This window comes from Polypterus senegalus, chromosome 2 (assembly GCF_016835505.1).
Source record: "Polypterus senegalus isolate Bchr_013 chromosome 2, ASM1683550v1, whole genome shotgun sequence".
NCBI lineage: Eukaryota > Metazoa > Chordata > Cladistia > Polypteriformes > Polypteridae > Polypterus > Polypterus senegalus.
In genome coordinates, this window is record NC_053155.1 from 92,420,561 (window position 1) to 92,442,518 (window position 21,958).

Sequence of the window (21,958 nt, forward strand, 5' to 3'; positions counted from 1 at the left end):
TCTCCAGAGTTCCATCTTTTCAATCACTTACTGTTGTATTCTCACACCAACCCGTTTTAGACATCCGTGTCTTTCCAGAAGTGTTTAGCATTCAATAAATAATTATGCATGAGATTGACCATGTGTCTACCCAGCGCAGAGAGGCGTGGGTAAGCCGTTGAACCCCATTCGGGCTGCAAGCCGTGGAATTCCCACTAAGTGTGACTCATACGCTCCCACTCGTTACGTCCCTACCCTTTGTGCACACCCCCCTCCTACTGTGGTCGGGTATCTTGGCGGATTATATATAGAAAAGCAGCCAAAACCGAGGGGTATCCCATGGGATCCTTAAAACAATCCTTTACAACTGAGGTTAAAACACAATGAAGTAAGCAGTCTTTAAAAACCGAGATTTCGGTCACAACGCACGACCGCGTGCACCATAGCAAACTGTTTTACACGCTACATACAGCAATTCTCATCCGCAACAAACATGTGTCTTCTTCACTCACGGACAATTATATGTTGCTCTCTCCAGAGTTCCATCTTTTCATTCACTTTCTGCTGTACCCTCAAACCCTCCCTTTTTAGACAACTGTGTCTTTCCAGAAGTGTTCAACCATCAATAAATAATTATGCGGCGTTTGTTATGCCGCGGGTTCACTATTGTGTTGTATTATGCTCTCTCCAGAGTTCCATCTTTTCATTCGCTTACTGTTGTATTCTCACACCAACCCGTTTTAGACAACCGTGTCTTTCCAGAAGTGTTTAGCATTCAATAAATAATTATGCATGACATTGAGCGTGTGTCTACCCGGTGTGAGGATTTATTACATTACCGATTTTTCAAATGTTAATTTTCTCCCTGTGCTTAAAAATCATTAAAAAAACGGCCTGATTATGCGGCGTATGGTACGCTGCGGGTTGGCTAGTATTAAATAATCACATGTGTCAAGATTGTTCACAGTGGATGACATAGGCACATACAATCCTAAACAAGTTATAGGAAAGGGAGATCCATGCAGTGCGAGTTGTTTCACCTCTTTTTATCTGCTTTTCAGTATCTGTGCATATCCTTGACCTGTGTTTATATTGTTTACTAGCTATCCCCCGTGGCTTCTCATGTTTAGTAGTGAAACTGGACAAACTTTAAAAATCAATAAACAAAAAGGTATCGCTAGCTAAGGCAAGTTACACTCCAAAACGCAGAGGTGGACCAACTCCTCACTCCTGACGTCACACTTCCCTCTCCCTTCGACACTCAGCCTCTGTCTTGGATTAGCATGAATATATCACTTCTGCCAGCAAACTATCATTCTTAGCGCCATGAGAGCGTAAATTCCAGAAAAAAAAACCTGATCTAAAGCTATTAAGTGGTTCTCTCGTTCGCTACATAAGCGGATGTAAGATACGCCCCGAGGCTGGAGTGTGAGTGAGGAGGGCACTGCCCCACTGTCCTCGGCCCACTGCATGTCACTTGGATTCGCGTAAATAAATCTGTACTGCAAGCTTGGCAGGATGAGAAAGGTCGCAAAATCCACTGGAATGTTGAAGCAAATTCTAGAAAAAACCCAATCTAAATCCGTTAAGTAGTTTTCTCGTGTTAAGCAGACAGACATAATGACAGATGTTGGATTTTATATATATAGAGATATATGCAAGTGTTGTTTGCCTTGGTGAAGAATATCTAATTAACGCAATCTGTATCATTTGATTTATATACAGTAGTCTTACATTGTGCCTGCAGCATCCACCATGTAGACCAAAGCCGTAAATGCATTTATTGTAACCTGTCATGCTACATTTGTTCAAAACAGTCCTTAGACTGTTGTTACTCGGTCATGTTGATCTTCTTTGTAAGTCACTTTGGATAAAAACATCTGCTAAGCAACTAAATGCAAATTTTATTGATTGGTTGCTTTTCTTTTTTGGTGGTCTGTGCTTAATGCTGAAGCTTTGGTTAACCCTTTACTGGTGTCAGAGCAATATTTTTATCCAGTTGATGTCTGTTTGTTTGAGTGTAATATGTCTGTACATATTGCCACTGACCTCTTGCAACTCATGCAACAAATAGTCTCTTCGAGATAATAGTTCTGAATTTTTTGACATCAATGTTGTATTAAAATCGTTCTCAGAAACAAGACCAGAATTAAATCTATTTTATTTTGGAAATTTATATTGATTTGGTTTGGGAGATGGGTCAGTCTTTGATTAATACATTTTACTTCTTCAGAGTGCATTTTAGATAGATAGATAGATAGATAGATAGATAGATAGATAGATAGATGTGCACACAATCTAATAATATCTAACACATTAAAATGTCAAAGAACATACTCTAGCAAGAGGGGAGAATGTGCAGATTCCACACAGGCAGTGACTGTACCAAGAGTAGGTGTTGTGAGGCAGCTTTTTTATCATGTTGCCTCAATTTTTTAGCACATGTTATATTATTACATTTCCAGAAAAACAACTTTAATGCTGAAGACCAACCAGATGTTATTTTGGGCTGTGGATCTGATTATTAGCAAATGTGTTTTGTTTAAATATATAAAATATTGGTTTTACAATTTTCATTATTTTATGATTATGCTAAGTAAACATGTTGCTCAGAGTCTGAAATAAAACTTTCACAAAGGAAAAAAAAAGCATTAGACAGCAGTTGAGCCACAAATAATTCCTGTCTTCTTCTTAAAGACTTCTTAACTCTGAGTTGGTTAATCAGGGAGCAATACAAGTATCTTAATTGCTATACCATATGCACACCTTCTCCCTTGAACCTTTTTCTCATTTCTTGCTGTCTCAGGGAAGTTTTCTTCTGCCAGGGAAGTTTTGATTCCTTGTTGGAGTTTAAAACAATTAAATGTTCTGAATAAGCTCTCCTTATATCACATACAAAATGAGATGTCAATGGCTAAATAGCTATTTTATCACCCAATGACTGAAGGGCAGTGCTGATCCCTTTCTGTTAAATGTAAAGGCCCAAGGCACCAAGACTGATCCTTTGCTGCTTGCTGTATCCCCACTGATCACCACTGTTGGCATTTGTGCTGTGAGTCAGAGAGAAAGAAGAATGGGAGAAGCTCCTGAAATGGGAGATGAGAATGACAGGCTTCTTCCCAACAGCAGCCCCAAGGGAAGCATACCTTTATAGCTGATAACATTTATGAGATAAGCATGTATGCGTCCCCTGTGTCTGTCTTTTCCTCTCATGATAATTCTCTAGTCAGCTAAGACAAGTTACATTTCAGTGCAAGGTAGCATTTACCTTTACAGTGAAGCAGTGCTCAACCAATGGCTTGATTCGGTTTGTAATTATGAACTTTACGTTCAATGTTGAATGCAGTGCTGCTTTTTGAAAGAGGTTGTCAAATGTAAACCACACTGTCACTGTCACTGACTCATTCAATTCATTTATCCTGCTGCTGTTCTGGTTGTGAAAATGCATGTAAACAGTTAAGAACGGTTTTCAGCACAGAAACATGTCATTTTAAGTAAGGTGTGTTAATTTGTGTTTAGTTTCTTACAGACTTTATGATACTGGAAAGCAGCCCTAATTGCATCTAGGTTTAAGAGAAAAACATATAATTAATCAATGCAAATGAAGACCTTTTACACTCACCAGCTCACAAAAACATACGTATTTATGGAAAACTACAGTATCAGGTGCAACAATATATTTTAACATAGTACAGCTTTTAATCTTGGTGATATACCAGTGATGTATAACCATTGAAATATATCATTTTGATCATTCTCAATAACTAAAGTACTTTTAGCTCTAAAATATTAAGTCTGTCCTATCTCATTGTGTTAGGGATAAAACGTAATTTAGAGCTGAAATGTATCTATAACTCAGCTGTAAAAATCTGACACTGCTTCCGACCTAAATTTACTGACAGAACCTTACATAGCGTAACATTTTTTTTCTTCTCTAGATGTGCATCATGTCTTCAAACTACATAACATAAAATAGATTTAAAAATATACAATCTACCGCTTTCATTTTCGCTGGACTCCTTTATAACCCCTTTAGCATTTGCAGCTTAATCATGATCCTAAATCCAGCTTATTCCATTTCAGCTTGGTGTGTACATGTTCTTTCTGTGTCTGCAAAAGATATTTTCAGGACATTATGACTCTTTAGCCACATCTTCAAAGCCATTTGGGTTATTTTACAATCTAAATTAGCCTATTGTGAGAGAGGGTTTGAGCCTAAGTGTCCAGAGTTGCTTCTTGCCCTTAAGCTCAGTGCTGCTTGGATTGGTTATGTCTGCCTGGAACTCTGAACTGAATTAAATGAGTCTGTAAATATTAAATCTAATTAAAATAATCGTTATTCTATAAGATGTACTGGAGCAGTTTGATATTCTAATGATCGGAAAACAAAGACTGTCTCAAAAAGAGGTACTGAAATGGCTTTGATGCCTTTTATACTAACCACACATATGCATATAATGAGAATTATAAATAAGTTATATTGAAGGGCAATATCAGCTTTCATTACATTTTAAGTTCAAAGATAAACAACATTCAAAATAAAACTTCCCTTTGCAGTTGAACAGAAAGATCTTGAAACAAATTCTAGCCGGATCCAAATTTTCTAACAGCTCCACTGGGTATAACTAACTAGGGAGCTCTACCTAAGGGACTGTTTCTTTCATTTTTTAAGTCTTATTGCATATAGTAAATTTGGGTACTTTTATTATTACATGTAACGCTGTAGTTGTAGTTCTGTGCGAAGAAAACATAGACCTGATCCCTAACTAAGTAATAAAAACAGCAAGTGATTTTAAGTTTGGCAACTGTATCTAGGGCAAGAGTATTCCACTTCTTTTTAAATGACAGGTGCATTAATGGTTTCAATAATGTTATTTCTAGCTGAAAATATGTGTGATTAGCTATTTAATATTGGTTTTCTGAATGGTAATCAGTGCATTTATTATCTCATATTGTTTAACAGTATATTACATTTGTATTTCAAGTGAAATGAATCAGATTATTCAGTAAATAAAAGTAATTAACAACAGCATAATATAACATGTCTTGTTCCCCTTTGGACTCGGAGAGAAAGAAAATTTTATTTTCAGATAGAAGCAAACTGGAAGACTTGCTAAGGTTTATTGAGCAATAAGACCATGTTTGATGAGAAGGAAATACTGCCATTAAAAAGAGAGCATCCAGCCAGAATAATGAATGTCTGAGAGCTAGCAGTGCACTATGCCTGAATACTTTGGCATGGCAGCAGCTTTCATTTAATCTAGAAATGATCTAAATGACTCTTTCAGAACTAATGGAGCATCCTGAATGTTTGGTTCAAATTACTGGGCAACACACTGGCTGGATATTTGACTGAAGCTATCCGCTGTCTGTAGTTTTCACATGTGGCAGATGTAGGCAGAGCTGGCACATCTGTGAGTGTTATCCCCTGGGATACAAGCTTTGATTCAATCAATCACTTTCTTTCCCTGTGCAGTTATGAAAAACAAGCCTTCAAGTCAACTGACCAAAAGCAGATCACTCCTCTGTCCAATTATCTGTTCAGGTGTTTGACTCTGAGGGTGACATCACTAGGACACTTACTGTATATACTTAAACTCATCTGTGCCCTCTATGTTGGAGGCTCACAATTGTGCAAGACTGTGTGATTGGTGAGTGAAACTGATAAACGGGAGACTCATACAGAACTGGGCCCCTTCATTATTGTCAGTATAGTCTTTATGTTACCAAGGAAATCAGTTATAGAAGGCAGATTTTATATATCTTGTTGTTCATGATGAGAGTTGTTTTTTTAAATAAAAGTTTATTATTTTTCCATTCTCGTACACTATCTGTCTGAATGAGTGAGTGTAAGAGAAGAATCATTTCTAACATGTGTCCCCTCTAAATCTTTTTATAAAATTGGGTGATATAGTCTGTCATAACTAAACCACAAATAAAGTGATATCAAGCACCATCACAAGACATACAGATTAGATTTACATGCTCATAAGTTTCCCATCTTTCTGAAATACAGCCTTCTTTATTGGATGTGTCCTTTCTTTCTTTTCAATATGACACACTCTCTTTCTGGCTTATCTGATCTGTGCTTGAGATAATATCATATTTGTTTTTTGAGTTTTTTAAGTTTAAATGATGTCTAAAATGCAGAATGTCTGAAAAAACATCTTCATATATGTAGACAGTGCTTAAAATGTAAAGAATTAATCTTGTCATTTTGAACAGTAAGGTGTTTTGGAACAATAACCTGTAAATCTTTTCAACCTATAACAATCATCAACGTTTTTTAGCTATTTATACCAACTTATATTATCTGACTGTATTCAATTACTTTGCTAACAAATCACGTGCTCAAACTGCATGATGCATTGAAACGTGTAGCAGCTTTATCTTTGTACAAAGACACAATACTTAAAATCCTTACAAAAAATAAGATGTTATATTCATAAGTGGGGCCTGGATTTTCATTAGACACTGAAGTCATTTTAACATTTCCAAATCAGTTCAAATCTGAAGGGTCCCATGTACATCTGTTTTTAGAATTAAATATTCATAAATCTGTTAAATGAGTCAGATAATTTTTATGATATGGTTTCAAAGTAAATTATTCCCAGGGGTACTTTTTGTCTCCCATTTTAGCTGGTGAAACATTAAGAATTTGAACATCTTAGTGGTTTCTTTAAGAAAAACTGTTTTACTACAATTAAATTATTATTGCATTCATCTGGTAAATGTTGTTTTTTCATGGTTGCCACCATTTTCTTGAACAGCATCTACCACATTACTAAGCAAATGACCCAGAAGTGTGCCATTGGACGTCACTGTCTGGACTATCTATCTAATCATCTTGAGTTTAGAGAGATAAAATGAATTTCTAAATGAGTATATTTTTATGGTCCTCCTGGTAAAAGACTCATCAATTTCTTGGATTTTGATTTTTGAATGTTGTTTTGGACTTTGTCAAAATATTAGTTTTACTTCCTGCTACTCTTCTAAATAATGACTTTCTTCTTGAAGGCAGTAGAGTAATGAAGAAACCATTTGACCTATAACCGTGACTTTTCCCAAAATGGTTGTGATCAATATCTGTCTTAAATAATTTTAAATTGCATTACTTTTTCATAACCAGCCTGGTTTACATCATAGGCATGCAACTCATCTTGCCTAACAACACATAGTTGTCTCTCTGTTGCTCACTAAATAAACTTTTAGATGGTAAGCTACTTTTAGGAAATAAAAATAATGACAATTTAAAAAGGTGAATGAAAGCACAACAGAACTACAGTATACTAAATAAAAAAAACAAAAACATTTGGTATGCAGTTCTCAGAATCCATCCATCCATTAATCCATCTATCTATCCATTGATTAATCCATATTCATCAAATACTCATTCTAGCCCCTAAAAACACATCAACCTGTGCAAGGCATTGAGGCTGGTATTCAGTGTTAGCAGATGGAATATCCTTCAGTGTCCTTCTTTCTTCTCTCGTTATTTCTCCTTTGAAGTGTTGGACGTACAAAGAAAAACAATGCGATTTTAGAATGTACCTTAATCGGTAATTAAATTGGAGGATAAAGTAGTCATTAAAAGCCTCTCCACAGTATGCTACACACACATACTGTATGTATGTTGCCTTTGGTCTGCTGCCGTTCACAGAAATAAGCTTACACTTGCAATTAATCAGCTAGTCTTATAAAATTATAAATTTTGTTAAATTAAATATATGCAACAATTGTTCTAAAACAATAAGACTAAATAAAAACAAATAAAGCATGTCACTTTAATGATAAAATGTCTCATATTTTACTGTTCCATCATTTTTTCTGGTGATGGCTGTGGCAGTGACAGACTGAGCAAGGCAGCCAATACTACTCTATTCTTTGGTACCATCTCCTGTTACTTTTGGAGAATGTCTAGATACTTTCATGTTATCTGAGAGACATTATCACTCTAACGTGCTTTGGGCGTGCTTTGGGTCACCTGTTACTACCCAGTGGCAGGACTCCATGGGAAACTCTAACTGCATGTCCAGGCCCTCTCAGCTCTGTTCTTTTAATCTGAAGTATCATTGTTTCTACTTTAGAGTTTTCCTGGATTGAAGAGATCATCACTCTATCATGGAGACTGAACCCTGCAACTCTGCAGAGAAAAACGCTTTTCAGCTTCAGTCTCAGGCTTTTTCTCACTTCCCTTTCAGTGTATTTTTTCATAGTTCTCTTCACCGAGTGCAGATTCAGAGCTTTGTAACAAGTTCACAAGCAAAATACAATTACAGATTACAAATTAAATAATGTCCAAGCATAAACATAAAGATAAGTACACAGTAAAACAAAAGCAATTTCAGACTAAATGACAAGAAGGAATCCTAATAATGTATATCCTTTAATATTATGGTCAATATATGGCCATTTGACAACTGAAAAGAGGAAAACAAAAACTCCAGACAACTGCATTCCTGAAGAAAATTAGTCTTTATGGGATCCGTGGTCAGATACAACAAATTCAAAAGGCAAAGTCTAACTGTTCTTTACACCTCAGCCAACTGGCCACTCATGTTTTATTGGGTATTCTACAGTGTAAATGTGTGCAGGGATGTTCATCCTTAGATTCCAAGTCTCCCTATAGTTTTGGTGCCTCTGCTGTAGGCAAGAAGACAGCTTGAAAATACAACAATGGCATCAAGTGCCACAACTGGAAATCAAGTAGAGAAACAGAATAAAAGAGGGTCAATAATGGTTCTTGTATTAGTTACATTATTGTGCAAACAGAAATGCATTAAGAACCGCATCTCTAACCAGAGTATGCTGGACTAACATAGTGAGTATTGAGCCTGGATTTAAAAGCTAAAACCTAAAGGGTATCTAATGCAAACAGGCAGATTGTTCCACAGCTTTGCGGCCCTGGGGTTTGATCAACCATTTTTGTTTTATGAATGATTAAAGCTGTACATAATAGCACAGAAGAACTGTCAATTAAGAAGCTTCATCCAAGGACATAGGCAGATGATGTTTTCAAAAATAATTTCATTGATATCATAGTCAAAATAGGCCACCAACATTGTAATTTCTCCTGATAAACCTTCAGTTTTCTCTCTGAAATGCGTGATAACTTCAGCAGATTCCATTTCATTGAAAGTAGTAAACATTTTTCTGTTTAATTCTAGTGCTGTCATTTACTTCGACCTCCTCCACTGACATATTGAATTAGGCATGAGCAATCTACAGAAGACGATTCACCAATCAAAACACAGTATGTGCTAGAGCCCACCCTCTCAAGTTTGACAAATGAAAGTCAAGTTGCATTTCACGATGCATTTAAAGAAATATTATGCACAAAATTAAATAAATAATTAAGCAACAAAAAATATATTATGTGACACACTTATTTTTTATGCTCACATTTCATTACACATTTATTTATTTTTGCTCACATTTCATGCAGTTTTTATTTATTTGTGCATTTGTTTATTTATTTTTTTTCCATAGGTAAATAAATAAATGCACACACTTTGGTCTGAGCAAACTTTTGATCTGGTAGCATGCCCCAACATAAAAAAGTTTTATCAAACTCAAGGTCCCAGTTTTCTGACAATCATTTAAACAATTTGACAAACCAACCAGATGTTTAAGTCTCCCAGTAACAGAGCTACAAGGACCCCCGGATCACCGTGCAAGTCATGGTTTTCAAATAACGATAAATGCACTTTGTAAATTCAGAATACTGTAAAGCTTCCCATATTAAGATATTGCTTACTGTATATTCATTCAATCTTGTCTTTTTTTTCATTTTTCTTACCACTAACACAGCATTTTTTTTAATTCCTCTGCATCATAAATTCAATGTCCTCATCTTGTTTTGTGTGTCATAACAAAATACATTTTTTGGTTTCTTTTGATAACTTAAGCCTTGCACCATTCCCACATGAATTTAATTAAAGCTGCATGATGATCAATGCAATATCCTAGAAAGACCACTTCTCTTTTGGTTTAGCATGCACAGAGCATCCGGCTACTAAAGGATGTAGAATTGTTTTTGCCTATAATGGGCAGGGTATATCACTGATTACTTCTGTTTTTGCAGGCTGCAGGCATCAGTTAAGTAAACAATTTGTGGAAATAGGCTCAATGGCCTAGGATTAATTCATTTTGTGCATAGTTACATAATATGATGCCAGCTGTGCAGACAGATTTATGGGTTTAACCAATGTATCGCACGTGTATTTATAAATGACATATAGTAACATAAATAACATGTATAAGTTGCATAGCCTAATAAACTTTGAACCAAATTTAAGTGGCATAGAAACCATACAGTATTAAAAGGAATCTAGTCCTTGTGTAGGCCTGCCTTCCTGATAGCTATTTGTTAATACAATGCTAGTATGAAGAGCAAGAAGATACAAAATTAGTACTGTATTGTTGAAACCTCACAGCAGCATTATTCAGTCTGTTAGTATATAGAGCACTAGCACACATTATTATAGACTGAAAGAATCACATAATGCATTAATTCTGGCTTCTTCTTCTTCTTCCGGCTGCTCCCGTTAGGGGTTGCCACAGCGGATCATCTTGTTCCATATCTTCCTGTCCTCTGCATCTTGTTCTGTTACATCCACCACCTGCATGTCCTCTCTCACTACATCCATAAACCTTCTCTTAGGTCTTTTTTTTTTCCTCTTGCCTTGCAGCTCTATCCTTAGCATCCTTCTCCTAATATACCCAGCATCTCTCCTCTGCACATGTCCAATCAAACATAATCTTGCCTCTCTGACTTTTTCTCCCAGCTATCCAACTTGAGCTGAACCTGCCCATCTTCATCACACCCAATGCAGATCTTTAACTCTGCCACCTCTGTCTCCTGCAAAAATGTTTTTACAGGGTGAGTCAAAATTATGTTAACATTTGAACAGTGGAAACAATTTATTCACAAAACATACTTCATATGTGCAAGATGATTTACAGGAATGTCTCAACCTGTTCGCCATCATGTTCAACACACAAAAATCGACGAGCAGCAGTACCATTTAAAGCCTGGACATATATTTTGTGGGGTATAGATGATGCCACAGTCCATATTCTGTCCTTCAGGTCATTAATATTACGAACCTTCCTGCTATACACGCGCTCCTTCACCATACCCCATAACCAGAAATCACAGGGTGTCAAATCAGGGGAGTGTGGAGGCCATGGCAATGGTCCACCATGACCTATCCATCGACCTGGAAAGGTGTGGTTGAGATAAAAATAATTAGTGTAAACATAATTTTGACTCACCCTGTATAATGTAAAGTCATATGAAGCAATTAACCAAAAAAGCTAAATTTAAGTGAAGAAAATAAACAATCGAGGTGGCATATTGGTGCAGGTGTTAAAAGTATTTTCTCGCCAATCCAGGGTACTGATTTGATTCCCATAAAGGTCATTCTGGACATTCTGGCCAAATTGGGGTATCCTAGAACAGGCCCTGTACTGAGAAAGACACTAATTTAGTCAAGACAATGGTAGAAATTGTGTTATATTAAACTACTCAAAAATATCCAAGATGGTAAAGGGAAGATGTGTACACAGTGTAAAAGATAGCAAAAGCTATGCCCTTCTTCCATTCCTGTACTCTTCCAGGCTATCTACTCAAGTACATTACCAAAATGCTCCTTATAACATCACAGTCTTCTTCTTCTTCAACACACTGGCTTCCTCTTCCTCTCTGCCAGACAAGCCCTTGCCTCTTCTTCTCTCCTAAATCTAAGCTTGTCCAGCTGAGAAGGTGAGTGTCCTAACAAGCCAATATCCAGGCATTATTCACGTGCCATACTCAGAGAGACTACACTAATGACTAGAATTCCCAGGATACTCAGCATGAGTCTGGGTCTTATCAGAACAATCTTTCTGCTGACAGCTAGTATACTTTTATACTGCATGCCTATCTGAGGATCTAATATATTGGCATAACAGTCATCTACAGTACTAATGTCCTCAAATGTGTGTTTCTCATAGTTTTTGTAGTCCAAGGATGCATGTTTTTCACTAATTTGCATCCCACTTGCTAGTTGCAACTTTCATATATTTGCCTAGATATCTTCCAGCATCTTTGGTTTCTTCTCACATTCAAAACATATGCATACTATGATATTCTGAACAGCCCTTGTGTTTTGTGAGTGTGTGTGTGTGATGATATCATGTGATATTCTTGTTTCCCATCCAGATTTGTTTCTCCTTCTCTTATGTGTCCAGTGCTGCGCTACAGCACACCACACAGCTGTAACAAGTAAAACAGGTTCATAAAATAGCTGACGAATTTACAATAATTAAAAAAAAGTAAGTAGCTTGACATCTCTACATTTACAAGAAATGAAAAACTATGCCTAGAGATTTAAGAAATTAACAAAAAGTGTTGGTAGGCAACTCAAAACTGAATAAATGCTCACAGACATTTATGAGGTTTCCCCATATTTTCAAATAAGATCGTAACTATTATGCATTTTTCTGGAACTATGCAATGATTAAATGTTGTCAGGAGGTTTATAAACTATTATGAAAATTTGCAGTTTATGACTTTCTTTAGGAAATTTTGATTTCTAGATATCCTGAATAATAAGAGATTTTTTCAAGGAAAATACATTACTTAAAACATAATAAGGTTTCTTGTCTTAAATATAAAAAAATAATTCTGTTTTGGATATCATATTTCCATCTTTATATACAGTATACATGGACCACAAACTGTATACTTCTTTTCCAGTGGCTTATTTTTCAAAATATGTGATCATATTTTTAAAATCTTAACGTGTTATCATACATTACAAGCAAGTAGAAGTGCAATTTATTAAGTAATGCTTAATATAGACAACTGCCAAGCAATAGTTTTCATAAAAGCCCATTCTTTCTTTCATTTGCTGAAATTAAATGACTGTATTCATTGTAGTGTTGCTAGTTGCCCAAGTCTGTTAAAAGGGCACATCCTGGAAGGAACCACTGGGATCAATCATACACTGAGCAACATTAACTCAGACCTGGTCAGCAAATTTAACAGAGCATATTGAAGTGGAAAGCTGAAAGGAACATGAGAAGAGTGGGTGTACTAGACACTGAAAATCATCCTCAGACCACAATATCAGTAAAACAGCAACATTTAAAGTATTGATAATGGGAATGATAACAATTATTAAGAAAATATGAAAACTTAAAAATCTTTACTATTGCAAAATTAACAGTAAATTTGATTATGAGGAAATCATGCTTCTGGTGAAATATTTAATAGATATAATGCTAACTCATTTAAGAAAATAATTTAGTAATGTTTTAATAAGTAACACAGGGTCAGTATAATGAAAACAAACATGACAACAAGGAAAAAAACATATTATGCTGTCTGTAGCACATAAAAAGTGGTCAGGTAGCAGGTGATACTGTATATGGATGGACAGAATTATACAGAAAATAAATATTAAAAGCCAAATAAACATGCAGAGCCCAAAAACAAGCAGAAGATTATACACATACAATGTTAAACAGAATAAGAAGAAAATCACTACACAAAAATTGTGATCCAAATAATATAAAGCACGGATATAATAATATAAAATCATTCAAAACCAAAGAGATCTCAAGATGGCTGTTGCAAGGTATGCACTGCTCAACACTTTTCTGTTTTTCTTGCCACCAATCAAATGACTGTCCAATAATGCTTGTTGTGTCACAAAAGACACAGATGAAAAGGGACAGGGCTAAAAGGTAGCTAAAATGAAGGGCTTGGAGCTGAGATCTATTCAATCACTGACAGAAAGGAGGGGCTAGGTTGGAGTGCCAGTTCGTTTTTGATCTTCTTCTGTAGCCAATGCCTAATATTCCTCTCTGTTAAGGATAGCTCAACACATTCTAAACTTTCCATAGAAAACCCCCTTCCTGGGGTTAACTCAGACTTGAAACTACCCCCATCCTCTTCTGGAGTCTAAGACACTAGAATGATTCCTCTTGACTTGGACAATGAATGCCCCCTCCTGGAGCCTCATGTACCTACCTTTATAGTACGCTCCTTTGTGGGACCCTAATCCCGTGACAGTCTCTTCATGATAGTATAAAAAGCTTAATAATCTGTTATGATCTTAAAGAGTAGAAACACTGCTTTTGCAGATCAAGCAGAACTAAATAAGGTGGTTTGGATATATAGGAAGGATGTGTTTAGCCACCATGGAACTAGCACCAGGCATAGTGCATTATGAGAAAACTTGGGCACAGTCATGACAAACTAGAGCAGGGATCTCAAACTCCAGTCCTAGAGGGCCTCAGTGGCTGAAGGTTTTCATTCTAACACTTTTCTTAATTAGTGACCTGTTTTTACTGCTAATTAACTTCTTTTGAATTAATTTTAATTGATTTGCTCTTGAAGACCCAGACCCAATAATTGTTTATTTTTCCTTAATTAGAAGCCAAACAATAATGAGATACAAAATGAACCAAAACATTACCAACACTGTCAATCATACAATATCTGAAAATAAAAAGGGTGGAGGTCTCAGGAATATTGATGTACTAGCCAACCCACGGCATAGCATACGCCGCACAATTATCAACGTGAACAGTCAATGTGGCTCACAGCTGCATGTGGACTGTAGCACAGACCAAAGCGGTTTAGGATGTGTTTGGTGATGTGTTGGGGGCGGGCACATGAGGAAGCAGTGCGCGGGAGGAGGGTTAGAGTGGGCTATCAGGGCTCTGTCGTGCATACCCCATGGTCGGGCGACTTGGTCGATTATATACAGTAGAACCTCAGTTCATGACCATAGTTCGTTCCAAAACTCTGGGCGTAAACTGATTTAGTCGTGAACCAAAGTAATTTCCCCCATATGATTGTACGTAAATACAATTAATCCGTTCCATACCGTACAAACTGTATGTAAATATATATTTTTTTAAGTTTTTAAGCACAAATATAGTTAATAGCAGAATACCCGCGCTTCGCAGCGGAGAAGTAGTGTGTTAAAGAAGGTATGAAAAAGAAAAGGAAAAATTTTAAAAATAACGTAACATGATTGTTAATGTAATTGTTTTGTCATTGATATGAGTGTTGTTCTCATATATATATATATATATATATATATATATATATATAATACCCGCGATTGGCAGCGGAGAAGTAGTGTGTTAAAGAAGGAAAGAGAAACAAAAGGAAACATTTTGAAAATAACGTAACATGATTGTCAATGTAATTGCTTTGTCACTGTTATGAGTGTCGCTGTGATATATATATATATATATATATATATATATATATATATAGCAACATACCCGCGGTTCGCAGCGATGTCGTGTGTTAAAGAAGTTATGAAAAAGAAAAGGAAACATTTTAAAAATAATGTAACATGATTGTCAAAGTAATTGTTTTGTGTATTTGGCGGCAGCGTGACGAAGTTGTTTTCGTCTAGCTGCATCAGAAAATGTACCACGACGTCTGACACGCCTCCTTTTTGCTGTTTTCTCACAGCTTGAATTGCTGCTGTCATAATGGGTTTGAGTCTACATATATATATATATATATATAAATACATATATACATATATATACACATACATATCTTCATATCTATATACATACTGTATATACATATCTATACAGTATATATCTATATATATATACATACCTATCTACATCATATATACACACACATACAAACATACACACACAAATTATATATGTGTGTGTGTGTATGTGTGTATGTATGTATGTATGTATATGTGTGTGTGTGTATATATATATATATAATGTAGATAGGTGTGTGTGTGTGTGTGTGTATATATATACACATACATACAAACATACACACAGGTATATATATGTGTATATATATGTATGTGTCTATGTGTGTGTATAGCTTTGGTCACTGAGTGCAAGGGAAAAATAATAAAATATAGTCTATAAGTTATTAAACAGTAAAACATTAACGTTTTAAGAAGTACAGGTACATTGAGCACTACTGGAGTGGTTGCGGGTAAACTACATTTTAAAGACTGTGTAACACAACAGGTAAGTAGTACTAACAGCAGCTAAAATGTATATGGATCATCTCTCGGTAGTAGATCCCTTTTGAAAGGCGCTACACGATGGCTGTGGTATAGAAATTACATTTTCTATGTGAACGTTCAAATTTCTACCTCTGGTAATGTGCCTTACCGGCATTACCAGCAATTAAAGAAAATTAGTTTTGTGTCCTCTGCATTGGTAAGAGAGAAAGGCTTTGATTTGGGATAAAAGGAAAAAAGGTGTAAAGAAAGGAAAGTTGCCTTTTTCTTTTATATAGTATAGAGAGATGTGTTCGCTGACGTTGTGATCGCCTTTTGGGGACAGTCGCGGTGGGTCTTGTGTAGACTGGTGAGACGTCCCTGCCATTAATCAGCTGTGATGGCACTGTCAATCCTCCACTCGTGTGCGTGTCTTCATAATCCGAGCTGACGACCTCATAATCGTATATGTGCAAAAGAAAGTGGGAATCGCCTTAATATTATTTTGCCGCGGTGTAGAAAAGGGGTTCCGTGTTTGCACTTGTCTGGGCTATAGCTCAGGGGGAGGATGAAAAAAATTAAAAGTGCTCACTTTGACTTAAGGCAGAAGCGCAGTCAGCGTCTCAAAGGCCGGCACAGCTATGCGCAGCGCCAGCTGCTCGACTTTTGCTGGGCAGGAGACCCCAGTTTTTGCAGACATGTTCACGATATCAAAAGTCTCAGCGCTCTTTGGAGGTCATTCATATATATATATATATATATATATATATATATATATATATATATAGCGATATACCTGCAGCGGAGAAGTAGTGTGTTAAAGAAGTAATGAAAAAGAAAAGGAAACATTTTAATAATAACGTAAAATGAATGACATTGTCATGAGTGTTGCTGTCATATATATGCCTGCCTAAATAAGTCACCCTTGCTTCGCTCTTACTTTTTTACCGTTCATTTAATCATGGCTAGTGGCGGAAAAATTATAAAATGGAAAGAGGATTACACTGAGTATGGCTTTACCAAAACAATTATTGATGGCGAATCGATTATTCATAAAGCTTGAATTGCTGATCTGTTTTTCTGTGTTAACCTCATATTTTTTCAGACTTCTTCTCAAATCAAGGTGGTGCGAGGGTAAAATGAATAGGGATGCGCTGATCAAAGTAATCGGTGTACCAGGAAATCATTCATTGACAAAAGTTCCCCTTTGCTTGTAATGCAAAGTGTGATTAAATGCATTATTTTTTTAACGCGTTATGGAGCACATGCATTGAAGCTTCTCAGCTGTGCTTGTGCTAAGAAAAGAAAAGATTTTAAAAATAACGTAACACGATTGTCAATGTAACCTTTTGTAAGTAGTGCCTGGAGGATTCAGTGTGGAGAAACTCTAGAGACAGCGTGTGTATTAACTTGTGGATTTTTCTGTGAGTATTTGGTGGCAGCGTGACGAAGTTGCTTTGAAAGATGGTGTTAGCCGCGGAGATCAGCTCAGAGCGAAATTAGGTAAATGGGAGTGGAGATGATGACGTGACTCTCCGACCCGCCTTAACTGTCAATCCCCCACAAACACAGTCTCTCGGAATTTGCATAAGCACACCCCTTCACCTGCAATTTTAACTTAGTTACAAAGTGATAAAAATCTCGTTTTATCCTGCGTCCTCTCATTAAACTTGTATCCCGCATTACCCGTGGGCATGAGAAACGCCAGCGGCAGCCTGTCTATGAACTTAATTTAAAGTTTAGGTTTACACCGTGCTTTCTTTACGAGTAGCAGCACTCATGAATATGGTAGTATATGTCACTCGCTCGCTTCTTATTGTTTCGCTGCCTTCTCAATTATATAATGCATGTTTTCTTCTGCGCTTTTTGGAGGTCTTCCTGGTTTTCTACGCACTGCGTTGACAGTCAGTTCACGTGATTACGTGGGAGGCGTGATGATGTCACATGAAACACCGGCCCCCCACGGCTTTCGAGCTCAACTCCATTACAGTAAATGGAGAAAAATACCTTCCAGTTATGACCATTACGCGTAGAATTTCGAAATGAAACCTGCCCAGCTTTTGTAAGTAAGCTGTAAGGAATGAGCCTGCCAAATTTCAGCCTTCTACCCACACGGGAACTTGGAGAATTAGTGATGAGTCAGTCAGTGAGTGAGTGAGTGAGTGAATGAGTGAGTGAGTGAGGGCTTTGCCTTTTATTAGTATAGATATACCATAGAATGCACAGCGTAATACTGTACTAAACTAAATGTAAAAACATTGAATAACACTGAGAAATCCTTGAACAACAGAGAAAACTAACACTGCAAGAGTTTGCACTATAGCGCTACGAACCACTCGCTAAAAACACTTTTTTTGCACAGGGAAAAAAAATGAACATTTGAAAAATCCATAATTTATTAAACAACCAAGAAAAGTAACATTGCAACAATGCACGCGCGCACATGTGTGTGTGTGTGTCTCTCTCTCACGCGCGCCTGTGTGTGTGTGTCTCTCTAACGCGCCTGTGTGTGTGTGTGTGTGTATATGTCTCTCTAACGCGCCTGTGTGTGTGTCTGTCTCATGTGCCTGTGTGTGTGTCTCTCGCACACCTGTTTGTGTCTCTCTCTCTCTCTCGCGCGCGCCTGTATGTGTGTGTCTCTCTCTCTCTCTCTCTCTCTCTCTCTCTCTCTCTCTCTCTCTCTCGCGCCTGTATGTGTGTCTCTCTCATGTGGACTGTAACACAGAGGAAAGCGACTGAGGCTGTGTATGGTGAGTCGTTGCGTGCGGGCACATGAGTAGGCAGTGCACATGCCTCGAGAGCGGCGGTGGATGCAGGAGGAGGGTTACAATTGGCAGGCAGGGCTCTGTCGTGCGTATCCCATGATGCGGCAGGAGGGTTAGAGTTAGCGGGTGGGGTTCTGTCGAGCGTATCCCATGGTCTTAGAGTTGGTGGGCGGGGCTGTGTCAGTTGGTGGGCGGAGCTCTCTGTCTTGCTTGCGCTCAGTGTCTTGCATGCCCTTAGTGAATTATATATATAGATGCTATTACACAATGAGAGCAGCAACAAGCCATGGAATGAATTAACAATAAGACTCAGAACCTATTTAAGCAACTGGTAGGAGTTTGAGGCCCTGACTTCTGTTGACTCACTCACTTCACATTTCATTTCTGTTTAAGGAAAGATATGAAGCAATTCAGAGGAATGATGAAGAAATTCTGGGGAACAAATCTTAAAAAACAAGTCAATTAAAATTAATTAAAAATAAGTTAATTAGCAGCAAAAAAAGGGAACTAATTAAGAAAAAGGTTAGAATGAAAACCTGTAGCCACTGCAGCCCTCCCTGCCTGGAACTTGAGATCCCTGAACAAGTCTCACTGATGGCACTGAAATTCCCTAGACGTTCTTGGAGACTGTTGTAAAAAGTTGTAGGGTGGCCTAGTGTTCATGTATTAAGTTTTCTGGCATTGTTAACACACACCTTTGAGGAAAATGATTGATATACAGTATTAGCTAAGTCCCTCTCCATGTGAGTTTATGAGTGTAATTGAAAACTGGTCTCGTTTGAGTGAGTGAGGATGACTAAATGCGCAAGATCTTCCAAGGTGGCCATCCTTGCAGCCTTTGCTAACACAATATCCTATAAACTAGAAGTGGATTAAAAACAGGTTTTGGAATGATAAATGTGTCTTTATTATTCCATGCAACAGCCAAATCTACCTTGAAAATAATTTGTTATTCTCTTCACTATTTTCAACAACCTCCTAGGCTTGCAAAAGCATACATTATGCATAAATTCTAATTAAAAAAACGTTTGTTTTTTGCTGGTGAAAAGTGCGCAAACCTGGTTTAATATGTAAATCTCAAAATGGTAAATCAGAGTGTTTCATTTATATTTTGGGTTTATATGGAAAAGTAACAACAGGAACTGATTATAGAGGAGAGTGCAAAATTATTAATCCTGACTTTCAAAAAAAAAGTTTTGATAAAGTACCCCATGACACCCTAATTATCAAATGGGCATGAGGAATTGTTTTAGTAATATCAGTGTTCCATAGGGTTCAATTCTAGAGTTGATGCATTTTATTTTACATAAAAAGTATTTGTTTTTGTTCAGGGGTGGCTGATGTCATATAATATTTGAAATTGGAAAAAATCTAATTCTCACTTCAAAGATCTGTTCAAAATTTTTTTAAAACCTGGCAGGATGGTTAACAAATTCAATACATGTCTGATTCGGTTCAATTTCACTTATTTTTTGTACAGTGATATTCACCGAGTACAGGTGCAGCACTTTTCAAAGTATAATTCTAATATCATTTATGTACATGAACACAGAAAAATGAAGCACATGTCAATCTGATTAACATAATCAATATATAAAAGTCCATTAAAATTATAAGTGAGAGATGGACAGTTGACTAAGAAAGAATAAAAACTTCAGCAAACAGCATTCCTAAAGAAAATAAACCTTAGCAGATTAGGGTCAATTTTAACAGAGAAAGTTGCTGTCAAATCAGACAAAATAATTTAAAAGATGTAATGATCTTGCAGCTTCTTACCTTTGGAACTCCATTTATGATCATTGTTGTTGATTTTTCTCATCATTTCCAGTCATTGATATTTTTATTGTTATTAAGATTACATCATTTCAGTGCTATTTTAAATGTATGATTTGTCATACTTTCGTACAACGAAATTCTGATGTTTTGTTATGGTTGCCAATTTCTTTATGCTTTTTTGTGTAGCTGCAGCCATATTGGTTATCACAGCGAACCTCATGATTCCAAGCATCGCTGCACCCGATGTCTTTATGCAAGCCTTTTTAAAGAAGACTACATAGTAAAGCAGTTATCTGAGTCCTGGATTCCCTTACATATTCTACAACTGTCTTTGGAATGGAAAAGGCAAAATGTTGTTTGCAGAAAGTTTAGTGTTATGATTTCAGTTGGGGTTTTTTTTTTTACTTCATTTCTTGCTGTTCAATTTTGGGTTTTGACAATTTGTTTCTCTGAATTCATAGAGGTGTGCTTTCACCTTGTATCTCTCCCTGGCAATGTCCTTGTTTACTCCTTCAGCTTTTCATCTTCCTGGTCACATTCCTCCATTTCTGTTATAGGACATTTATTCTTTATTCATAACTCATGACACTAAGTTAAGCGGATTAGCAGATTTCTTACAGTCAGCATATTTGCTACAGGACATAGACAACATTCAGATAGGGGCATGTAGGTGGCAATCCAAGTGTAATGCAAATAAGTGTTAAATTTTGTTTATTGAATGTAAAATTATTGAATATAATTAAACGATGAAAGTCTACAATTAATACACCCTATGAGAAAGTCTGAGTAGACTCTTCACAGTTTTTAATGGGTGTCAAATAGGATGTCAGGTTATAGTATCAAACAGATGATGGCATATGTGTGGTTATGGACTCCATATTACAAAAAAAAAAAAAGGTTCCGGTAAAATTCCAAAGGGGAGCTGCTAGATTTACTTTAGGACTGTTTAAAATGAACTATGAGGGAAAGATTATCACATCTTAATCTTTTCAGCTGAAGGTTGATGGTTAAGTGAAGAAAGTGATGACAGTGGACTTCAACATGAAAACTGGGGCACAAATAGATGTCAGTAAAGGTGTATTTCACAGAATTATTAGAGACCGTTTCTTAATAGCAGAGCATGGAAGTATAATGGCTAGCACTGTTGCTTCAAAGTTCCAATGTCTTCCAAAGTGTTCTGCTCATATCTATGTAGATTATCCTCCAGGTTCTCCGGCTTTCAACGACTTAACTTGTGTTCTTGAGAGTACAACCTTATAGATCTTATTTATGTTTATTAATGAGAAGATGAACTATGTTGAGATGAATAGCCTGTTCTCATCAATATTTTTTTTATGTTCTCCTTCTATGAGTGGTGGCACTGTCTGTACAGACGGTGTACTGACATTAATACTTTGATTTAGTGCAGTTAATGGAACACTCTGTAGACAGTGGTGGCTG

General features: G+C 36.6%; 1 protein-coding gene across 3 annotated transcripts in view; it reads left to right on the plus strand.

Annotated features, from left to right (window-relative positions):
• Positions 1 to 21,958, plus strand: part of grm5b (glutamate receptor, metabotropic 5b) — a 555,554-nt gene that overhangs the window by 175,454 nt on the left and 358,142 nt on the right. The gene's annotated exons all lie outside the window — the stretch shown is intronic.